Raw genomic sequence first — 10723 nt, 5'->3', positions numbered from 1 at the left:
CTGCAAATATTGTAATGGATATACGAACTAGAGGGAATGTATAGTAAATGAATGCATAATGCATTAATATTGTCTAGTGTGGGGATAAAGGGTGAAACTATTGGAACATTTTAGCAGCTACAGGAACTGTCATGAGAATGAGGAATCATTTAAGATGTGAATTAATCTTTTTCTGTCTTTATAGAAAAATCTTGTTACTGCTAATATAGATTTATCATGCATTTTTAGCAGAATGGGTATATTTCACCATTAAAATCTTTAGATTGATTTTAGATGCCTTCAGAAATGAGTTCTATAATCTTAAAAGTATTAAGTTTTATCAGAAAGTGTAATTTAATTTCCTGGCATCCCATTGCATTTATCCCGTTAGATTCATTATTATTATTATTAGTTCATTATGTTTTACAATAGCAGGACCACATCATCTCCTTCTGTGCTACAATCCTCAAACAGACAAAGACTTGGTGAGGAACTCACTGTAGAGACACAGACTCTCCTAAAATAGGGTCCTGGTTTTCCTCAGTCCAGAAAGGGCACTGCACTATTAATTTGTTTAAATTCTTAAGCAGCTAACTTTGTCTATTCTTGCTTGGTTTGGCCCCAGGCAAGCCTTCTGGCTTACTGGCAACGTTGCTGGATTGTACCTGTGCTGTATGGGATTTCCTCTGGCTCTGCCTGACCCTAATAAAAGTCCGAAGAGGCAGAGTAGAAATAATAATACCAGAACCCTAAAGCAATTCTGGCTAGAGTGAATGCTTGCCATTTCCCTAAGCCCCATTCATTTCATGTCTCCCTTATCCTGTCCTACCTTTCTTTAATCCCCATCTAGGAACTATGTCTCCCTATGTCATCCCTGTCAGCAGGGTTGTCCTACAAGCATGTAGGACAACCTATCACTTACGGGAGAAAATCTCTGTGAGGAGATCCTGTGTGCATAGGGCAGGTATCTAATCAGAGCTTTCCAGTGGAAAACAGACGTGTTCCCCCTCCTTTCTCTTTTAGCAGAGGGATCCCACGAGCTAATTTCTGCAAGTCTAAAGTGATTGTTAACAGACTTTGCACTGATCCCAGCTTTACCTTCATTTAAAGGAATGTTTCAGCAGTGTGCAACCTGTGGTTACTAAAATGGCAAAACAAAAAACATTGGAGACTGGAGTTTGGATGGGCTGGAAGTAAACTGTTAATGGCCATTGGGTTTTGTATCCTTCTGTTCTGAGCAGATATATAGAAATGAAGGAGTCACGCACACAAATGTCTCTCTCTTTTTTATTTATTTTTTCCCCCATGTAAACTAGCCATGGCTATAAATCTCAAAGTTAATCCATGTGTCTCTGCAGTCAGTCCCTCAGGGCTCCCCAGTGCAGCACGCATGGTCACTCCCTCTTCTACAGCCCTGACTGCTGTGCTTCTGCACCAGTATCAGAACACAATGTGACCTAAGAACAGAATTTCACCTATCCTGTGACATTCCTCGTCTTTGTGAGATGAAGTCACATCTTAACTTCAGTTTAAATTCAGATTTCTTTCTTCTTATGATGGCTTGCATTTAATCAAAATAGGACAGATTGCATGGAAAATGCTTCATTCCAGTTGCTTCAGAAAACATACTGTTTGGACAACGTAGCATTAATGTTTTTGTGGTTATTGCATTTAAATGACCGAATTTCCTTCTCCTTTCCTAGCAAAACATCATAAAGAGTATATCACACATTATACCTTAACAGCTGGCGTAATTTCAAAATCATGAATTATTATACAACATAACACTAAAGGAAATAAGACTGCAGCTCTAATGATTTAACCTTTCTTTTATACTCCCTGCACCTTAAAACTGCCAAACTCTTTTTACCTAACTTGAGGGAAAAAAGTTCTTTCTATGCTCAAATTTACTCAAAGTCACTCATAGACTGAGTCTATGTCTCAGTCCATTTAGGTTGTACTGCAAAGAAAGTTCTGATGTCAAAACAATGAACCTAAATGGAGAATGGTAAAGGTTCAATAAAGTTACACCACCCATCAAAGAATAAGGTAGAAATTACTGATTCTTTAAGTCAACAAAGCTTCTGTTGGCTTCAAAGGAACTCAAGATCCCATACTTTTCATTTCATAAATAAACTCACTTTGTTATGATGTGACATAGATCAAAGTATAATATACAACAGAAGGTACAAAGAAAAGAATTTTCCCTATCAAGCAGATATTCAAAGTCCTATGCTCACCACTGTTTTCAGTTTGAGAATGTCATGGTTTTGTGCTGTCAATATTCTACATCATGACATCATGTGCGGTATGAACTGTTTTGGTGGTATAAGAAAGTGTAACAGAGGGTATGTGGAAGTGTAACAGAGGGTATGTGGAAGTGTAATAGAGGGTATGTGGAAGTGTAACAGAGGGTATGCGGAAGTGTGGAAGGTTCATGCTCCAGATCTGTGGAATGGCAGCATCCCGAGTACTCAGCTCTTGGAGGAAACTACATATCCCAGGGGACAACGCGGCCAGAGACGAATCACCAGAGGAGGAGGACACACATATAATCTCGCTCCCAGGCTGGAACGTCCTTCTTTTCGCTCTGTCTATCGCTTTGGAGCGCTCCATCCCTGCCGTCTCGCTCTATCAGCAACGTTCCAGCCTGTCGCCTAGAGATTGCAGTAGGCCCCCGGTTCTCCGGGACTCTTTCTCTCTCTTTCTTTTTTCTCTGCCTTGTTTGATATAGTAGTTGTAGTTATATTGTATCATATTGTGTCTCGTATTTAGTAAAATAAGTTCTTTCCTTAGATTGCTGCCGTTGTTTTTGTTCATTTCCCCCTTCTAGGGGCAGCAGCCTCTATCACGGATAAATCTAGATAACCTGATTACAGAGAACAATAATCCGTTTGACCCTCCATGGAAACATCCAAATTCTGCTGAGTATATGTATCGTGGCATCAGAAATAGTGCACAGTTCAGAATGGAAGGTACAGGAGAACACATAAGCTTAAAATTATGCTAGATGGTATAGACTGAATATAGTTTAGTCTTTCCTTCACCAGATGGGCATCTGTACTTAGCATCATGCTAATCTATATATTATTAATAGTTGTGGTCATCATGGAACTCAGGCTAAAATGACCACATTTGGATTTCCCTTTATTATTAACAAGCTTTAAAGGGCATAGATCAGTCATCTTGGGCCCCTGCAAGGTTGTTCTTCCCTCCCAGCTTCAAACAGGCCCAGGAAAGCTTCACTCACTTTCTTTTTTTTTTTTTTTCTCCAGAGGCACTGGATGAATTATGGACACTTGTATAGGATGATTAGTTAAGCAGGGTTCATTTTCCAAAAAGCTTCAGATTAATGGGAAGCATCTTGAAATGCTCATTAATTACAAGTATTTTAATGTCTATATTATTTTTCCTGAAGATAGTTATTCCTATGGCAATTATAACGTTCCCCTCCACCATATGCAGCCATTTGCCATCAAGAACTCTTAAAGTTTTATATCAGTTTGAGCCAATTTTGTGGGAATTGATAACCAGTCCAGCTCCTAGAGGAAGACTTGGAAACTGGTGGAGTTTGGTGCCTGGTGACCCCTACTGCTTGTGTGGTGCTACAGTCATAAAAGGCTTGACAAAGGAGAATGTTGCACCAACATTGTATTAACCAAGGAAACACAGACAAAATACTTTTATGGAAATGATGGTTTGTACTACTTCAGGACAGTGCCAGACAACTGGGTGAACAGTAAGTCATCTGAGTTTAGGAAAAAGAGTATGTATCAAAGGATGTGTGCCTCTTGCACAGATTTATAATAGCGCTATATAATTTCAGCTGAAATACTATTTATTCTAACTCCAGATGTTTGGCTGCGTCAACTGTTTACAAGGATGAACACTGTGCATATTGATTGAACTGTGCTATCTGTCATTCCATTTCTTGGAATAAAATGTTTATTGTTAGTTTCTAAATTTTAAGTAATGTGATTTAGTGTGCATTAAGAAATAGAAACATGCTAGAAAGTATTTTCTCTGTGCAAAACGCTACCAATATTTTAACAGCAACCGACAGACTCTACATGCAGCCTTCACCGTCACTTAATAACATTACCACGAAAAGAAAACTGAATCAGTACACAATTAGGATGCCAAGGACTAATACAAAGTCTACCACAAATTAAGGTGATTTTTGACAGATTCATGATCTGTTTTCACGTAAGTTATGTTATGTTGCAATCGTCAGTCTTTTTTAAAGTCCTGAAACAACAGCTGTACTGGAAGACGGGAGTATCCTAGTCAATATAAACAATGGAACAAGAGACTTTTCTCAGGCTATATTTCATGTTTCTTGTCCTGTCAGGAAAGCTATTTATAGCCTTTCGCAGAAGGTAAGACACCACCCGCTGTTGAGCCAGATTCAGTAGCAGGGTCTGTGACGTTTGTCTGGGGACCTTAGAAAAATTCAAGATTAAAAACATATTTTCACATGTTGTATCTCTTCCAGGCATGTTTTATGGCATGCAAGGCCTGGACAATGTCATTTGGGGTTGATAGAACCCAAAAAACCAAAAGAATTGGATTAAATTTAGTTGAATGTTAGCATCTCAAAAGAAGTATTAAGCCACGACTGGGACAAGGCTGTTTCCCAGTTGTGGTTTCAGGCTGCACTGCTTTTCATGAGAAAAGCTTGCTCAGGAGCCCTGGCACTGTCTGTGCCTATGGCATAATCTGCTCAGTGTCAGAGTGACCCCGGGCTGAGAGTATATAAAGACAAAATATCAAGGAATGTACTGTACCCAGATTAATAATAATAAAAAGCGGCCAACAGTAGGAGACAGATAATGATAATAGCACTCCTTTAGAGACTCTACAAAGAAATTTCAGTGGAAAAAAAAAAAAAAATCTGCCTTGAGTTTTTTTCAGCACTTCTTTCTGCCCACAGGTTGGGTATGCATAGGGTAGATGAGAGGCATGAAAGAAAAAAAAAGGCACGTCACACCACTACGGAGGTATAACTATGAAGAAACTTCTCACTGCAAGATACCACCTGAGCAGCAACTGAACATGAAAAATGATTTTGAAATACCTGTTTTAGTCTAACTTACTATAAGCTCACAGTCTCACAACTAGAAGATGGATTGTTTAACCAGAATACTGAGCCACGCTATGTATGACTGTTACAGCCTCTCATTTCAGAAAATAAGAAAAAGCTCTCTAGGACTTTCCATGCAGCTTTGGACAACTCAGTGCTAAAGAACTGCTCTAAGACACAGCAATTAATATTGATTAATACTGCGCACTTAAATTACAAGATAAAATAAAATAAAATAAATTGGGGAAGGTACAGTTATAATACAAATATTCCTAGTTAAACCCAGTGAATATTTTCTTACAGAGAATTTCAAGTCGATTTTTAAATAAAACCACTTTTAAAACTGAAAAGAAACATTAGATAGCAAGACCATTCCTGTTAAGCTTCTCATTCAGACATTCTCATGCCTGCTACTGTTTAGGCAATGAATATTCATGAACATAAACATGATTTGTAACATCTGTACAATAGTGGTAGAGTGTTAGCAAGACATTTACACTCTTTTGTTTTGGATATATGCATGTATACAAAAAGAGAAACTTTCCCTTGTGATCTTCTCCAGGGATGATTTCACAGTCCAAATCTGGCCTTAAAAATTATAATGCATATCATATGATTCTGCAGAAACAGAAATGGAAGCAGTGTCTCTTAGCCCACAGCCAAACACATCTACCTTGCCAAAAAACAGAAATAAAAGTTTAGTCTGTGAATCCCTTTAGAAGCCTTCAGTCCACTTAAAAAAAAAAAAATTAAAAAAAAAAAAAAAATTAAAAAAAAAAAAGAAAAAAAAAAAAAGACAAAAAGACTGCATCTGGTTTTCCTGTGTTGAATGCATCTGAGTTTGCCAGTACATATAAAATCCCATTTCTGGGTTAAAATTCCCTTTCTATACACCATTTCTTTACTCCAGTAGGTCTAGCTGACTTAAACGAAGTTGTGGAGCTTATCACATGAGGAAGTCAGCTGGGTTACCCAATCCCTTTTAAAATTCGTTAGTGAAAGCAGTAAAAGCAAACATTTATAACCCATATGAGGTCTACTATTTCAGCTTCCCACTGTCTTATTTTGGTTAATCTTAAACTAAATTCTAAACTGAATTCATCCATCTAAATTAGTTCCTATCCTTTTGTGCCAGACTTCATAATCCTTTTATGTTTGTACTTTCATTTAAACTAAGAGCTTATCGAAGAAGGAAGTCCTTGTGAGAGAAGTCTAATTTAAACCAATTAGACAATAATAGCAAACAAGAGTGGTACAACACATAGTGGTGTGACAGATTGTGGTACATTCTGCGATGAACATTTCTAATAAAAACTAATAAAATCCAAGAAATTACCAAGTGTGACCTGACAGTGGCATCCTTCTGGGAATCTGGTTCCCCGCTAAGCAGTTTAAGAAGTTTTATCAACCAGAAATTATCCTCCCAAATGCAGGTATACATACTCTCATCTGCTGATGAGGAACTTAAAACTATTTGCTCAGAACAGCATCATGCTCAGTGGCTTCAACACTCTTTATCTTCTAGTCACTTTGTAATTGTGTTCCTCTACATGGCTTGTAGGTAGGAACATAACTAATTTTTTCTCTAACTAACCACTGCTCAATTGTGCAATTGCAATTGCAATACTCAAGTTATTTAACTGGAAGTTTCAGTCAGAATGAAGATAAACTGGTCATGACTAAGCTACACGTTTCAGGTTCTTACCCCTGTATAGAATTCTTTACATGTAGGTCATCCAGCAGTTCAAAAGAAGCTCTAATTTGACTACTGCTTTCTAGCAGTTCAATTGCTAACGTGAAGTGATTTGGTAATTAAAGTTAGTCACTCAGGTGGCAATTGTTTCTGATTTAGAAGTTAGAGAATTCACAAATTCAGTTTTCATGAAAACTGGAGTATACGAACTTACAAAATACTGCTGGTAGAAACACATAAACAGAGAAGTGAAATATGTTTCATCACTTGCCTGTGTAGAATGAATTATAGTCTGCAACACTTCAGAAGGCTTCTGTGAGCGATTTGAAGTTTTACTGCAAAGTGTATGCCAATGAGATAAAAAGCAGTCTTCCTGTGGCTGTTTTGTTTGATTTTTTTTAAACTGAATTGTGCCTTGGGTTACTGTGGTCTACTATGTGATTCTGCAGTCAATACATCCAGTAGCCCATCCAGTTTCTTTGGAAGGAAGATTCTTTACTGAGCATTAATCTGTAATTGCTATCTGAAGCATTCCTCTTCTGGGATGAGGGCTTTTGCCAATGTACTGAAAAATGCCATTATAAAATTCTTCTGTCATATACCTAAATCATAATTTTAGGAATTGCCACATTCACAGACTTTTCACTCAGGATGAAAACAGTTCATCTCAGTCTCAGCATAGATAAGACAGGTGGGTTTGAGCGGAACATTACTGCTTTTGCTGGTTCTCAGGTGTTGCTGCATTTAAAATACAGATTGTCTGTAAGATATAACTGCATGCTATGAACAGTCAAATAGCTCTAGTTATCTTGCCGTGTCCACATTTCAGATTGACTCAGGCCTCCTCTTCCGGAAAGCCTGTAAAAGGAAGATTAATAGCAAATAGGAAGCTTTAGAAAATGTAGACATCTGGAAGTAAAGATACCATATTGGTGTAAGCCACAGTGGAATAAAACATTTGTTTAGTTCAACCTTTAGTCACTAAAGCCACTCAATAAGGAAAGAGAGCCAACAATTTAATGGCACACATTTGTTTATGTAAGGTCTGCTGTGCAGAAGAGCCATCCAATTTAAGTCTGCAAACTCTCCAAAACAGCAGGTGCTGGGTGTGCTGGGCTTTCGGAGCACCCACTTCCCAGGGGTACATACACATCATCACTCACATAATCCTTAAACTTCTCCTGTCTGGCTGATGAGTACCTGGCTGAGCCCCAGCCTCTCACAGCAGTGCAGGGCAGGGTGGAAACTGGCAGTGCCAATTCCACTGGGATGGCACACACCCACCCCCAGCTCCTGCCTGACATGAATCCTACAACATAATTCATCTGGATGTGCAGCTGCTGCAATATGGCAATAGCTGGTATAGGTTCCTGCAGAATTTCATGTGTGCATTATGTAATGGTGTCAATACACAAAATAGTTTTGAATATTTTGCTGGTGATGTTTACATTGTGCTGATTTTAATTTCCCACTCAGCAGGCTGAAATATTTTCTTCCAGACTGGCTTTCTCCTTAAGCACATAAGTCTGCATCTAATTGAAGCTGATATTAAAATAAAATGGTTTTCTTCCTTAATGTCATTTCATGAAATGCATTAGTATAGCCAAATATCTTTGCACGGTAGCAGCATTAAAAGGAAACAAAATAGCCATAAGGATAATGTTTCTTACTCTGATTTGCAAACAGCATTGCACTGTAAGAAGAATCTCCAAACTCATTTGCCACTGTCTGTTCTTCTAGTGAAGAGCAGAGGTTGAGACCAGTATTTTGTAGACTTTAAAATGAAAAGGGTTTATCTAGTAGATGACTTGGTAACAGAAAGTAGATTAGAACATCAGTAAATCACAGTGATGGATGGAGTCTTGTCAGCTACTCAATTTAACTTGTTTTAAAGTTAAATCCAATTTAACAGTGTCTATAAGTGAAGTTTGAGAGACTAACAGTGAATTACCAAAATTTAGTTGTGATTCTATAAGGTAGTGAATCACCTCCATTTTCATTCAAATCAATATGAGTAAAGAACATTCAGCTCTTTCCAGAACTAAATGATTACATGAAGGATTATTCTATGAAGAAAGAAAATGAGCTTTAATTTGCATATGATTTATTTTGAGATTCAGCTTCCTGAACAAACAGGTCTAAAGAAGAAATGTCTGTGTTGGACATAGTCATCATCTTTAAGAACTGATGGAGAGGAATAGACTTTTCCAGAGTTGTGAAATAGACATGTAGAATTGCCAAGAAGTATTATCCCCAGAACATCTATTTCCCTCTACAGAATGATGATTTTGTACTATCCTATCCTAATTTCAAGTCACTGGGGATTTATTCTTATGCTATGGGCCACAAGATATTCACTTTGACTTATTCAAGTCTTAGGAATTTTACTCCACTTCTAAAAATCTTTCTATTCAATTCTTTCTATCTTTCAAATCTTTCTATTCTTTCTATTCAATGATTTAAGTTTTGCAGTGTGAATTATTTAAATGTGTATAATATATATATATATATCAGGTATGTGAAACAAGAATTAGCAGTTTTATTGCATTTGACAATTTTTATGATGTTTTTATTTCTTGAGAATTTTTATACTATACAACTGCTATGTAACAAAGAGATATAGGAGTTTCAGAGGTTTTAAACCTCATAAGTTTTTTAAGAAGACTGAAGACCACCTTCCTTCTTCTCTATAGCTCCTTTGCTTAGGGCATAACCCTGTTCAAAAATCTGTATGAATTCAAAGTAGAAACACTTCATTTCCTAAATCCAAGTCAAAGGTGAGGAACAGCAACTCTTTTAGCCGTTGCTGCTGAGTACCATAAGACTATGGATTTTACAGCCACTTTGATCTCTTTATTATAGAAATAAGGAAGCAACTGTGTGACTGTATGGTATGATAAATTATCCACAAAACCTCTTTGCAAGGCATCTTTATACACGTGAACAAAGCACAGCAGAGTCTTTTTCTTCCTGAGATGAAGACCGAAGAACTAGAATCACCAGTTTTCCTTTTACAAAAGCCGTCTGTCACACAAATAAGCACTATTTGTATGAAATCTTGCATCCAGGGAGAGACAGTTCCAGTCTCATAGAGTTAATTGCAAGTTTATTTATTAAGTTAAATTATAATGTGTATATTCAGGGTGGGAGGGAGAGTTCAAGATATAAAATTACAGTAAGAGGAAGAACGCAATAGAAACAGGTGGTATTACTTCCTACACTTCCAGCACCTGATCTGTGTGCCTAGAACACATGCTTCATTAGTCCCTTTTGCAAGCTGTTCCAAATGCAATGCAAATCAGTCCTTAATGGTCATATTGACTAAATAGGAAACGCTTCTGTTGGATTAGCAGCAAATTTCTACCTGGAAGCTTGCAACAGAATTTAGAAAAATTCCAGTGTAAGCATACTTGCAGAACACAGACATATAATTCATATTTCCTTCGTTCAGTTTCCTCCCAGCTGACTTGACATTTCTCCACTTAAGAATTTAATTAGAAGGAAAAAGTAAAATTAGATTATCAATAGCAATTAAATGGTGTCACATTCTAAACCAACTTTATGTTAACAGAATAAGATTTGTTGTTGTTGTTTTTTGAGAATAATATTTTGCTCCGGTGTAGAACAATTAAGAAGGAAATGTAACAAAGTTATATATAAGAAAATATATTGAGACAGACTGCAAAAGATTTGTTGTTTTACACAGAGCAATAACAAGTTTCTCAAAAGTCCTAAGACCCTCCCAGTGAGTTAAAGCCAAATATCATGCACAGTGAAATGAATATAATTATCATAACAGATCCATCATGGCCACTATATGTTTCAAACCTTGAATGGAGCCAATTTAGCAGTTTCAGACAAACTGTAACAACTTCCTTAGGCTTGATGTAGATTGCACATTTCTAGGGTAGAACATGGTTAAACTATAAATGTCTCTGCCTGAACTATATCTTTGACAACTGGTTCTA

Source organism: Excalfactoria chinensis, chromosome 1 (genome assembly GCF_039878825.1).
Source record: "Excalfactoria chinensis isolate bCotChi1 chromosome 1, bCotChi1.hap2, whole genome shotgun sequence".
NCBI classification, from domain to species: Eukaryota; Metazoa; Chordata; class Aves; order Galliformes; family Phasianidae; genus Excalfactoria; species Excalfactoria chinensis.
Note: the sequence above shows the minus strand (reverse complement) of the source record.